The following is a 14,607-nucleotide window of genomic DNA, read 5'->3' as shown; positions in this document are numbered from 1 at the left end:
AAACAGTGGAAACAGTGTCAGACTTTATTTTTTCGGGCTCCAAAATCACTGCAGATGGTGACTGCAGCCATGAAATTAAAAGATGCTTACTCCTTGGAAGGAAAGTTATGACCAACCTAGATAGCATATTCAAAAGCAGAGACATTACTTTGCCAACAAAGGTTTGTCTAGTCAAGGCTATGGTTTTTCCTGTGGTCATGTATGGATGTGAGAGTTGGACTGTGAAGGTGGCTGAGCACCGAAGAATTGATGCTTTTGAACTGTGGTGTTGGAGAAGACTCTTGAGAGTCCCTTGGACTGCAAGGAGATCCAACCAGTCCATTCTGAAGGAGATCAGCCCTGGGATTTCTTTGGAAGGAACGATGCTAAAACTGAAACTCCAGTACTTTGGCTACCTCATGCAAAGAGTTGACTCATTGGAAAAGACTCTGATGCTGGGAGGGATTGGGGGCAAGAGGAGAAGGGGACGACAGAGGATGAGATGGCTGGATGGCATCACTGACTCAATGGACATGAGTCTGAGTGAACTCCGGGAGTTGATGATGGACAGGCCGGCCTGACATGCTGCGATTCGTGGGGTCACAAAGAGTCAGACATGACTGAGCGACTGATCTGATCTGATCTGGACAGACTGTGAGTAATCATACTATAAAGATGTGTCAATTTTGATAGAGTAACCAATGCATCTTTCCAAATGTGAACCCAGCTTTATAATGGTGGAAAAATACAGCTTTCAGATTTTGCATAACGTATCAAAAAGCTCATATGATTTTTTAAACATCAGATAAGTGTTTCTGAAAACTGAATATAAGTTATTTAACTGAATCTAAGGTATATAACTTTCAAGTAACAAAAGTGGGAAATTGATAATGAAATTTTAAGAAAATAGAAATTACATTCTGCAATTCAAAACAAAGCATAATTTTTCATCCCCTTTTTCCCATCCTTTAAAGGTTAATTACAATGTAATCTGCTTTTCTATATAGGCAAAGTATTATGTTTTTAATTTTACCTTTAGTGTTAGTCACTCAGTTGTGTCTGACTCTTTGCGACCCCATGGTGGGTAGCCCTCCAGGCTCCTCTGTCCATGGAGTTCTCCAGCCAAAAAATACTGGAGTGCGTTGCCACGCTCTTCTCCAGGGGATCTTGCCCACCTAGGAATCAAACCCAGGTCTTCTGCATTGCAGGTGATTTCTTACCATCTGAGCCACCAGGGGAGCCCTTTTTTTTTTTCCCTTAAGCTATCTAAAGTGTTTATACTCTTCAGCCTTTCTCTGTTTAAAGTGAAATCTATTTTGAAATCAGGCATTGTTTAATTCTTCCACTACATGCTAATACAAAACAAAGTTAACCTCTTCGTAGGCATCTCAGTTTTATAAACGTATTGGCTGATGAGCATCCTTACAGCTTCCCTATGAAAATCAATCTCAAATTGTTGATTTAGAAGCAATGTCTATTTACCTCAGTGAGCTAAGATCATAATTAGAATCTAACCAGCCAAAAGGATAATTAAGTATCATAATTTATTTCCTTTAACTTTAAAGTGATTCCTGGCATAATGCAACAAGAAAATGCACACTGGATTTTCAAGAACTCTAATTTCAGGATATGTGTCAAAATTGGTCTTCATAGATTATTTATGTGCATTATTTTCTTATGCCCTTATTATCTTATTGTAACCAAGGAGGGACAGGTGATCTAGAGGGATATTGTTACACAGGATCAGTTCATTATCTGATCCATTCTGTTTTGGCAGTTGTATGATTCTATGGCTATCATTTACTGTAAATTAGGGAGATAATGTGGAGAAGGCAATGGCACCCCACTCCAATACTCTTGCCTGGAGAATCCCATGGACAGAGGAGCCTGGAAGGCTGCAGTCCATGGGGTCGCTAAGAGTCAGACACGACTGAGCGACTTCACTTTCACTTTTCACTTTCGTGCATTGGAGAAGGACATGGCAACCCACTCCAGTGTTCTTGCCTGGAGAATCCCAGGGACGGGGGAGCCTGGTAGGCTGCTGTCTATGGGGTCGCACAGAGTCGGACACGACTGAAGTGACTTAGCAGCAGCAGCAGAGAGATAATGACTACCACAAACCACATTGTATTCACAAACTGGGTGCAAAGCTGTTATCTATAGACTTATACTTTTTGAGAAGGTGCTAACATAAATTGCATGTTATTAAGCATGTAGCATCCATGGTACATGAGAAGAGAAGCAAAAGGCAAAGGAGAAAAGGAAAGATATACCCATTTGAATGAAGAGTTCCAAAGAACAGCAGGGAGAGATAAGACAGCCTTTAGCACAGAGAGATAAGAAAGCCTTCCTCAGTGATCAATGGAAAGAAATAGATGAAAACAATAGAATGGGAAGGGAAAGACTAGAGATCTCTTCAAGAAAATTAGTGATACCAACCGAACATTTCATGCAAAGATGGGCACCATAAAGGACAGAAATGGTATGGATATAACAGAAGCAGAAGATATTAAGAAAAGGTGGCAAGAATACACAAAAGAACTATACAAAAAAGATCTTCATGACCCAGATAACTATGACGGTGTGATCACTCACCTAGAGGCAAACATCCTGGAATGTGAAGTCAAGTGGGCCTTGACTTCAAGGCCTCCAAGTTCGTAGGAAGTATCACTATGAACAAAGCTACTGGAGGTGATGGAATTCCAGTTGAGCTATTTCAAATCCTGAAAGATGATGCTGTGAAAGTACTGCACTCAATAGGCCAGCAAATTTGGAAAACTCAGCAGTGGCCACAGGACTGGAAAAGGTCAGTTTTCATTCCAATCCCAAAGAATGTTTAAAGTACTGCACAATTGCACTCATCTCACATGCTGTCAAAGTAATGCTCAAAATTCTCCAAGCCAGGCTTCAACAGTACATGAACCACGAACTTCCAGATGTTCAAGCTGGATTTAGAAAAGGCAGAGGAACCAGAGATCAAATTGCCAACATTGGTTGGATCATCAAAAATGATAGACAGTTCCAGAAAAACATCTACTTTTGCTTTATTGACTATGCCAAAGCCTTTGACTGTGTGGATCACAACAAACTGGGGAAAATTCTTCAAGAGATGGGAATACCAGACCACATTACCTGCTTCCTGAAAAATCTGTATGCAGGTCAGGAAGCAACAGTTAGAACTGGACATGGAACAGACTGGTTCCAAATAGGGAAAGGAGTTTGTCAAGGTTGTATATTGTCACCCTGCTTATTTAAATTATATGCAGAATATATCATGCGAATTGCAAGGTTGGATGAAGCACAAGCTGGAATCAAGATTTCTGGAAGAAATATCAATAACCTCAGATATGCAGATGACACCACCCTTATGGCAGAAAGTGAAGAAGAACTGAAGAGCCTCTTGATGAAAATGAAAGAGGAGAGTGAAAGAGGCTTAAAACTCAACATTCAGAAAACTAAGATCATGGCATCTGGTCCCATCACTTCATGGCAAATACATGGGGAAACAATGGAAACAGTGAGAGACTTTATTTTCTTGGGCTCCAAAATCACTGCAGATGGTGATTGCAGCCATGAAATTAAAAGACACTTGCTCCTTGGAAGAAAACCTATGACCAACCTAGACAGCCTATTAAAAAGCAAAGACATTACTTTGTCAACAAAAGTCCATCTAGTCAAAGCTATGGTTTTTCCAGTAGTCATGTATGGATGTAAGAGTTGGACTATAAAGAAAGCTGAGCACTGAATAATTGATGCTTTTGAACTGTGGTGTTTTAGAAGACTCTTGAGAATCCTTTGGACTGCAAGGAGATCCAACCAGTCCATCCTAAAGGATATCAGTCCTGAATATTCATTGGAAGGACCGATGCTGAATCTGAAACCCCAATACTTTGGCCACCTGATGTGACAAACTGACTCATTGGAAAAGACCCTGATGCTGGGAAAGACTGAAGGCAGGAGGAGAAGGGTCAACAGAGGATGAGATGGTTGGATGGCATCACCAACTCAATGGACATGAGTTTGAGCAAGCTTCAGGAGTTGGTAAAGGACAGGGAAGCCTGGTATGATGCAGTCCAGGGGGTTGCAAATAGTTGGACACCACTGAGTGACTGAACTGACTGAAACGATCCATGGTACACATGAATAGGAACACAACGGCATATTATTAAGCATCACGCTGTGTTTCTTTCTTTCCTGGTCTCTTGAAACAAGGTCTGATATTTCATGTTCATATTTTATTGCATTTTTTAAGATGAGGATGTCATCACTGGTTACAATAATAACATTTACCTATTGATACTTCTGTCTGTCCTTGCAAGCATATACAGGAGTATTCTTGTTTTTGATGTTGATGTCTGCAAAGATCCCTAGTAACTGGCAAAAAGAATAAATTCATGGCTAAAAGGACAGTTTAGAATAGTAAAAGAGATAGAAACTTTTTTGTTAGAAAGGCTGTGGTTCAGATCTTGGGCTTCCCTACTTAGCAGTTGGTCAACTTATTGACTCCACTGGAGACTTCCTTTTATTATTTGTAAAAGAGAACATTCTACTTTGCTTCATCCTTTTGTTAAGATGAATTGAATCTGCTCCAATTATTATTATAATAGCATTATGGCTAATAGTTCTTCCTCTAGTTTTGTTATTACTATTGTTGTTGTTCAGTCACTGACTCATGTCCTACTGTTCGCCATCATGGACTGCAGCACACCAGGCCTCCCCGCCCTTCACCATCTCCCGGAGCTTGCTCAAACTCATGTCCACCGTGTGGATGATGCCATCCGACCATCTCATTCAAGTTAAGATTTGTTATTGAAGGCGTATTTATTTCCATAAATATTGATTATGATAAAGGAAGATTTCATAAAGGAGATATATATAGCTTGTAGATACAGAAGATTAGGGAATAGGGGGGAAATAGCATCTCAGGGACTGGAGGCAAGGCAGTGTTCACAGCACACATGAAAGACAGATTACAAAAAAAAGAAAAACAGAAGTTTATCAGCATTCCATTAGATACACAAACCACTTTCCTATTCAAGGTTGTCTGACATAGTCTCCCCTACAGCTGTAAGAATGATTAGAAGTCAACCTCAAGTGTTGTTCCCTTACAATATGTTCTCTTCAAGAACAGATAGAGGGATCTTTTTAAAATCATAAGTCAAATTATATTACTCCCGAGTTAAAATCTTCTAATGGCTTTCCATCACAGTTAAAGAAACTCCAACCTCCATGCCCTGCCTGTGAGGCAGTATAGGATCTAGCCCCACTATTTTTTCCCATCTCCTGTCACACCTCTGGGACTTCCTTGGTGTTCCAGTGACGAAGATCTTCACTTCCACTGCAGGTTTGACCCCTGGTTGAGGAACTAAGACTCCCACATGCCACACAGCACAGCCCTTCCCTCCCCCCAAAAAATGGCCTTCTCACACCTCTTCTGCCCCCTCACACTAGAATCTAGCCATGAGTATCTTTATTTCAGCTTCTCACGCATCAAGTTTATTCCCTCAGAGCTTCTGCACTCTCTGCCTGGAATTTTCTATACAGACAATCTGCTACATATGGTCATTCAGATCTCAACTAAAAACTCACCTCCACAGGGAGACATATCATTTCCTAATGTTTTTCATTATTTCTAATATGCTTGTTTATAATCCATTTCACATCACTAGATGTGTAAGCTTCATGAGAACGGGTTCATGCCTGCTTTACTACTACATCTTCAGGACCTAGCATAATGCTTCAGCATGCTAGGTGCTCGATAAACATTTACTATAAAGAAGTGAGTGAATGAAAGCCAGGAGGGCAGAGGGACTTTTTAAAAACCACATTCCTTTGTAGTGGGAGAGGACAAAGTATGTTGTGGATTCACTTTGTAGGTCTGGGACAATTTCAAAATACAGCAAAATATTTTACATTTCTTTTATTTGTTTCAAACATTTTTGACCCACAAAATGCAAAGAAGAAATACAACAATCTCTTTGAGCCAATTACTTGTATTTTCCAGTTCTTGGAGCTTAACCAACATTTTTAGATATCCACATCCAGAACACTTTGGTCTAGTTACAATGTACAGTATTTTGAAAATTATTGGTCAAATACTGAAGGTATGGATACAAGGATAGGTCATATAATTAAAATAAACAACAACCAAAAAAAAAAATCCACAAATTGAGGACTGCTTTTCCAGTAGTAGAAAGCAACATCATAACTTATGACTTAAAGAGAAAGGTGTCTTATTACAAAACCTATAACTCACTTCCTTTGTGACATTAACTGCAAAGAGTTTTATTTCAGCACATGTTACAACACCCTCTAATTCACAAATCCTGTTCAGGTTAATAGAAAAGAAGGTTTGAAATTCCACGATTATGACTGAGCACTCTTTATTCCGATATTGCCTGTTTATCTTAAACTGGGTTTATTGTAACGACTGAAAGTATGACATGGTGGGATCTTTGTTCTTATGGCCCAGGACTTTAATTTAACTGTGTAGCTTTGACACGTCATTTTACTGCTTTGAAGCAAAGAGGACAAGTGAAGCCATTTAAAAAGAAAGAGAAGAAAAAAAAACCCTAGAAGTTAAGTTGTAGTAATAAAGTGAGGAAGAAATTTTTTCGTTTATTTTGTCCTTAGGCCTGTCTATCCTCACATCATCACATTTTCAGGAAGAAGGATTGCCTGAAAGCTGGCTCCAACTAAATCCTTTTTAGTGCTGTTTCACTGAAGGACTGGAAAGTGACAATTCCTATCAAGCAGCTGGTTTTTTCTTCCCCTGCCAGACTCCAGGGCATTCATATTAAACTGAGAAAAACCACAACTCAATCCTTGGTCTTCCACTTAATTTTTCATACAAATTTAAGGTCAGACTGTGGCCTAGCAACCAGTGAGGTGCTTGTAACACGTGAAAAGTTACACACCAGGCAGCTCCTCTGAATATGGTCATCACGTTACCTGACAATTAGAGAATGTTTCTAAGATGCTAGGAGAGAAATTATTCAGTTCCAAGATGAGTTTTGAATGCTGCACTAATTCTTCTAAGTTAGTTTTTACTTCCTATGGATTGTGAAGTTTCGCCAGTAAGCAGAATTGAAAGTTTAAATTTATTTTTGTAAAAGCATGCATTTTTTTCAAATATTAATAATTACAACCAAATAACCTATCATAGATAATTATAGGCAAGTTATGAAGCCTTGTGGGCTACAGTCCATGGTGTTTCAAAGAATCAGACACAACTGAGTGACTAACATTTACTTATTCATATTTAGTGAATAAGAAGATAGCAGGAGAACTATGTATGTTCTTGAACCTGGAATTTCCATTTAAAAGCAAACTATTGTATTGTTTCTGTTCCTTTTATTTGCTGACTCACATGCTTATTATTTTTCAGTAATTGAATAAAAATGGTCCGTATGTTGTATGATATTTTTCTTCAGGAAACATTCATTACTTGCTTACGTTTTTGATAGAACCTCAAGTACTTTGATATTTTTCAACTTGATAATTCTTGTTCCAATTACTCATCCGAAGGGAAATGCAAATATTAAACTACATTCGTTATGAGTCAGGTCTTAAGTTGCTCTCAAGTCTTTTGGTTAACATCTTCTATGAATTGACCATGTGATGCCTTAGAAAGTCCTGAACTCTATGTTTTTCTGATGACTAGATTGGCTCCTCAGTAACATTTGCTCATCATCAATATTCTATGAATGAGGTGGCATTTCATTGGAAGAAGCAGATTGAAAACTTGTGTCTCCTATTCTGTCACATCTGGGTAAAGCTCCCAATGCTATTGTTTTTACTTTCTTTTAATCTCACAAAGAAATATTAAAATTGAAGGACTGACCCTGTGTTCAAAGTTATTGTCAGAAACAGTGAAGTCATAGGCTTCTGTTTTTAATAATCCCTCATAAAACACAGAGCATCGTTAATCATAAATGACTGCAGATTCCCTAGATCCTGGCATTGCTATGGGCCTGAGCATTTTTAAGTGTCTTATAAACTTGATCAGACAACAGCCTCATGACATTGCATAAAAATTTGGCTGTGACGGAAAGATGAAACAACAGTTGAAAGCATTAAAATACTTAGAAACCGAAGATAGTTTTATTACATTTCAATAAAATATAAGTCTAATTTGCAAATACTCTTCAACTTTCATGTTTCATTAACATATCAATCAACAACTATTTATTGAGTGAATACAATGTGTTCAGCACCATTAAGCACTGTAGGGAATACGGAGACTTACGAGAAATTTATTCATTCTTGAAATGCTATTTTCAGCATCTGAGTGCAAGGCTCTATCCTAAGTGCTTTGGAAATACTCTGTGTTTCTTGAAGATAAGGTAGACATAATTCCTTTCTTCAAGAAACCTACCTCCAGTTGCTGCTAAATCACTTCATTTGTGTCCGACTCTGTGTGACCCCAGAGATGGCAGCCCACCAGGCTCCCCTGTCCCTGGGATTCTCCAGGCAAGAACACTGGAGTGGGTTGCCATTTCCTTCTCCAATGCATGAAAGTGAAAAGTGAAGGTGAAGTCGCTCTGTCGTGTCCAACCCTCAGCGACCCCATGGACTGCAGCCTACCAGGCTCCTCCGTCCATGGGATTTTCCAGGCAAAAGTACTGGAGTGGGGTGCCATTGTACACGTAAGATTTAGGAAGGTTACAGGAGAAGTGAAACACACTGAAGTTCTGATAAAGAAACTCTCTGCTTTTGTTTTGAGGGAATATTACCTACTTGAGATGGAAACCAACTTGGATCTTCAACTTGGAAGTCAGATAAGAGAGAAATCGATGAATGCTATGCTCTGAGTGTGCATGTCTCCACAACATTCCTGTGTCAAAATTTTAATTCCCAAACTGATAGTATTAGGAGGTAGAGCCAGACCCATCTTCTTCCCTACTAGCTTCATCTGCTTTTCAGCTTCAATGGCCAATCCCTGATTTTCTTAAAGGGCCAGAGAGTAAATACTTTATGCTTGGGAGCCAACCATCTCTGTCAAAACCAGTCTCCATTTCAGTGCAACAGCAGTCATAGACAATACACAGAGGAACAAGCAAGGCCCAAATCTAACACAAAACCAGAAAGCTGGTCCACAGCCTATACTTTGCTGACCTTGGCTCTAGACAATCAACAAAACTATACATTTTGACCCCTGCTTTGTACTGTTTTCCAATTTTCAGGGTGTAAATATTCCCACAATGGTGATTTCAATCTACCAAGGTCATATTCTTGCATGCACAGTAAAAAGTAAAAAGGAAGACACTGAGGTTAAAGACTACATGGAAGTAAAACCAATATATCTTGGCTATTGATTGGATCTGTAGTAGGAGGCAATGCGTAGAGGTAAAGATGACTTCAATTCCAAGATTTTTTATCTTGTGTGATTATAAGTATGTAAATTGCATTGATGAATTTAGGATAGTCAAATGTTTATGTGTAATTTACTTTAAGATAACTAAGGTTACATACACAGTAAAATGATTAAGATGTGATGAATTTTTAGTATTTATTACCTTTGTTTTTAATAAGACTTTTAATTATAAGTTTATATAATTTATTTTTAATGGCTGTTTGACAATTTACTAAGAAAATTGTTGAAAGATTAACATTCACTCTTTGGAGTTGGAATAAGCTTTCTCTATTGGCCACAAAACTTGTAGAAGGTCTTGAATGTCAAACTGAAGAGACAAGGATGTAGTCCAATAGGTAAGATAGAGTTTTAGAAGAGTTTTGAAATTGTGAATTGCGTGATAGTGGCTATGCTTCAAGATTTGTCTGAAAGCATTGTTACTGATGAATTAACCTGGGGACAAATTGAAAAACAGAACACTAATTAGGAAGTTTTTAGAGTGGTTAAAAATTATTATGAGAAAGTAACTATAGTGGAGACAATAGGAATAAAAAGGAAGATACTAAGGTTAAAGACTACAGGGAAGTAAAACCAATATATCTTGGCTATTGACTGGATCTGTAGTAGGAGGCAATGCATAGAGTTAAAGATGACTTCAATTCCAAGATTTTTTATCTTGTGTGATTATAAGTATATAAATTGCATTGATGAATTTAGGATAGTCAAATGTTGATGTGCAATTTACTTTAAGATAACTAAGGTTCATACAGCAAACAAAAATCCTATATAAAAGAAAAAATAATTATTTTCTCACATAAATTGATCAAAAAATTTTCGTTACTGCTGCCCCATTATGAAGTAACTAACTGAAATTAATTTGAGCAAGGTATTTACTCTTTCTGGACTATAGCTTTCTCAAATTGTAAAATAAAAATTGTAGTAGTAACCCACCAATAATATCCCCAATAGGTTTTGAATTTTAAATGAAACTATTCAAATAAAGGAACTAGAACAGTGCTTGGCACAAAATAAGTGGTAAATAACATTATATAAATGATTATCTTTTTATTAGTAGAAGTAAACACAAACGGAATATTCAAGACATATGCCATCTTGAAACTTGCAATTCACGATGTACCTCTGCTCTGTCTGTTCACTTGGCTAGTTCCTCATTCTTCATCTTTCACTTTTAATTTCCACCTCTGAGAAAACTTCTCTGACTACCCAGTCAACAGTAGGTCTTCTGTTACTTTCTATCTTGGTTCTCAATTTATTCCGTGATAGCTGGATGGCATCACTGACTCGATGGACGTGAGTCTGAGTGAACTCCGGGAGTTGGTGATGGACAGGGAGGCCTGGTGTGCTGCAAATTCATGGGGTCACAAAGAGTCGGACATGACTGAGCGACTGAACTGAACTGAACTGAGCACTTATCACAATGTTTAACTCTTATTTATTTGACTACTATTTTAGTCTATCATTTCTAAGTGACTGGACTTCCATGAAGAACCACTCTCTTTCTGACTAGTCATCTCTCTGGGGTATCTAGGCCTAGACTAAGCACAAATTGGAGAAAACCTGTAAAACAAGAACATGGATTTTTGCAATAATGTGCTGTGTAGTTTCACCAATACACAATAAGAATTTTAAAATAAAATGTTTTTAAATGCTCTTTATTAGACTTAGCAGCTGAAATCTAAGTCTTACAGGTCAGCATCACTTTCTATGGAATCCACAGGTAACTATTCGTGTATATTGTGTGATTGGCACCATATTAGGAATTGAGATAAGTTTTAAAAAAAAATTACACATGGTCAAGATCTTATTGTTGGATCAGAAGATAGACTTATAGAAAACGAATTGCAAATAATATGGATAAAAATCACAGGGGCAAATGAATGACATTCATGCAGCAGTTGTTGAGATAAGCCTAAGTGCCAAAACAATAAGAGCTGTGGGTCACCATCGCCACTCAGTGAGGAATGGCAAATTCCCAGATGGCTTTAGTTTGGTGTAGCTCTGAAACACAAATATTGTACTCTTAAAGGGAAAATGATATTTCAGCATTTCTGTTCCCATGGAAAAAAAAATGAAGAATTATAAATCTTTAAAGAGGAAGTTCATTTTCATCAAGCTTTTAACCTCAGTTTCAAAAGGCAAAAATAAATCCACTTTATGTTTGGACAAATATTTATGTTTCTATTTCCAACAAATGACAATGAAATTAGATTTTAAGTTTGTCTCCTTGAAAAATTATTTAAATAAAATAGCTATTTCTTAAGCAAGTTACTGAAATACGGTAGCCAGAGAACATAAATTTTGGCTTTCATTCTGTCTTGTGAGCTGCCAAGTTCAATTTCATAAATTACCCAAATTTTCTAAAGTGTACACTGGAAGATATTTCCTAAAAGTGTGTATAGATTATTAATAAAGTTTATTAACAAATGTCTTATTTCTTAATATATCAAGATGACACACTTCTACATGATGAACTAAACAGGTACATAAAATATTTTCACATGATCATATATGTGAGCTAGAATGAAGTTAGAGAGATTTCAAAATCTATTTTTCAATAAAGAAAAGTAACTTTTTCCACTATAGTGTACAAGTTGATTTTATGTTTACATGTATTTTAAAATTTACAGTTTTAATTAATATTTCCTTTATTTTTATTGGTGTAACTAAGCTATTTGAACATCAAATATTAAAAAATCCTTTTATCCATTAAATGTATGCAAATATGTTTTTAACTTCAGGGATACATTTGAATGATTAATGATTTCATACATTAGTCAAAAATGTGTAATCTTTAATCTCATGATAACTGTACTAATATTGTCCACTAAGCTGTCATAGTAAAAAGACAACACGTGATCAATAACTCTTCCCTAAAAGGGCTCAACATCAAAAGAATTGTTCATTACTTAAAGCCAAAGGTCTTGTTTGTGCTATCTCTGATGACTGATATTTTTAAGATGATATTCCTCCATCTCTCTTCGAGCATCTGTAAATTTCCATTCTTTAAGATTAACAAATAGAATTTTTCTTATGGAGCAAGACAAAATTGCTATCTGCTTTCTGTTCAAGTCAATGAGGTTGAGGCCAAGAAAAGTGCACAGAATTATTGAGGCAAGGTTTTAGCTATTCAAACTGCAACATGTATTTGCTTTCTGTGTTTATATGTATGCAGCAAGAGAAGCCATCCATTTTCTAACTTCTATAGAACAGTCAAATCAGGTCAGAGAAAAGCTAGAAAGAGAATTTCCATACTCTGTATGTTCATTATTTAAGCAGAACTGTGCTTGATTTTTTCTTTACAACAAACCAGTGAAATAAGAAAAATTATACAGAGACCATAGATTTTAAATGAGTTACAGAAAGAATCCTGTAATACTTAAAGGGACAAGGATCCAAGACTGTAAATTTGAAAGCTATTCTGGCCCTTTCCTTGCATTCCCATTCCAGCAACAACCCACCACCACCACAAACACACACACATAGAAATCATCTGCTCATAGTTAACCAGATAAATCCATCTCTTTTAAATATAAATGTTAAATGGTAATTTTAAAAAATACAAAGTTAAAGAAAAAGTTAAAGTTATAAAAAAGTTAAAATTAAACGTGAGGAAAATTCACTAGAATAAAATTCTCTAGGGGAAAAAAATAGCTTTGACTAGATGGACCTTTATTAGCAATGTGATGTCTCTGCTTTTTAATACACTGTCTAGGTTTGTCATAGCTTTTTTTCCCAGGAGCAAGCATCTTTTCATTTCATGGCTGCAGTCACTGTCTGCAGTGATTTTGGAGCCCAAGAAAATAAAATATGTCACTGCTTCCGCTTTTTTCCCTTCTATTTGCCATGAAGTGATGGGACCGGATGCCATGATCTTAGTGTTTTGAATGTTGAGTTTTAAGCCAGTTTTATAATCTTGGGTGTAGGGAATGTCAAACTCACAGTCATAAGTTGAACCATGTCCCCCCACCTTCAATTCACTAATCCTCAGTATCTCAGAATATGACTGTGTTTGGAGATATGTCCTTTATAAGAAGAAACTGAGGTTAAATGAGTCATAGAGGTAGGCACTAAACCAATATAAGTGGCCTCCTTATAAGAAGAGGAGATTAGGACAAAGACCATCTGAAGAGAGAGAAAGAATACAGCCGTCTACAAGCCAAGGAGAGGGGCCTTAGAAGAGATCTATCCTGCCAACACCGTCTAACTTCTAGCCTCCAGAATTGTAAAACAATAAATTTCTACTTGTTGAAGCCACCCAGCCTGTGGTACTTTATTATAGCTGCCCTAGCAAACTAATACAGTCATGTTGTAAGAAGAGTGTGTGGAATGGAAGATCTTGTGATCATTTAGGAAAAGACAATCTTCCAGAAAAAAATATTCTGAAACAAACAAGCAACAACAAAATGAAAGAAAGAAAATTAAACATTTTTGAGTAAAGACATATTAAGAATTTCTACATGGTAAAAAAAAAAAATTATCAGAAGCAAAATCAGGAGATAAATGTCAAGCAGAGAGTATAATTGGAGCTCACATTACACAAAGGACTCATCTCATAAATACTATCTCATTAATAATAAATCTCAAAAAGAAAATAGACTGAGGATGTGAATTGATATTTCCTGAAAAAATTAATACACGTGATCCTTAAACACGTGAAATAATGCTCTACCTAAATAATAGTAAGAGAAAATATTAATTCTCATTTTCCAACTATAACAGAATTCAAAGTTTGAAAGCACTTTCTGTTGTCAAGTCTACAGTGAAACAGGTTGTGGGAGAGGAGAATGAGATTTTTATGAGGAGTAAGTTGGTAATAACTTCTAATAGTTACAAATGTATGCACTCTTTGACCTACTAATCTTTGGAATTTATCCTACAGATATACTAGCACCCATATGAAATGATGCACAAGTTTATTCATTATGGCATTTTTTTTGTAATAGCGTTAAGTTTTAAAACAGTATCTTTACCGATATTTAGAGAAGTGATGAAATAAGCTACTACATGCTCATTCAATGGAACATTATACAACTGTAAAAAGAATAAAGAAGCCCTTTATATACTAATGTAGAAAGAACTCCATGATATATTTAAGTGAAAAAATTAATTATAGAACAAATGTAATATATTGTGCTAACTTTAATTTTAAAAAGATAAAATATATGTCTGTGTTTTAATTGCCTTGTGTTTGAAGAAACACTGGCAGCACATGCAAGAATCTTTTTTTTTGTTGTTTTGTTTTTTGGGGGGGG

General features: G+C 36.5%; 1 long non-coding RNA gene across 1 annotated transcript in view; it reads right to left on the bottom strand.

The window, feature by feature from the left end:
- Nucleotides 1-9,590: 9,590 nt before the first annotated feature.
- The window catches only part of LOC147371347 (uncharacterized), a 36,254-nt gene continuing 31,237 nt past the window's right edge, over nucleotides 9,591-14,607 (bottom strand). The window contains exon 4 of the long non-coding RNA XR_015164772.1: nucleotides 9,591-10,697. This is a non-coding gene — a long non-coding RNA (uncharacterized LOC147371347). The remainder of the gene's footprint in view (nucleotides 10,698-14,607) is intronic.

This window comes from Bos grunniens, chromosome 5, assembly GCF_055505025.1.
Source record: "Bos grunniens cultivar Pamir isolate PY7600 chromosome 5, Bosgru_T2T1.0, whole genome shotgun sequence".
In the NCBI taxonomy this organism is placed as follows: Eukaryota; Metazoa; Chordata; class Mammalia; order Artiodactyla; family Bovidae; genus Bos; species Bos grunniens.
Note: the sequence above shows the minus strand (reverse complement) of the source record. Positions and strands in the feature narration are given on the sequence as shown.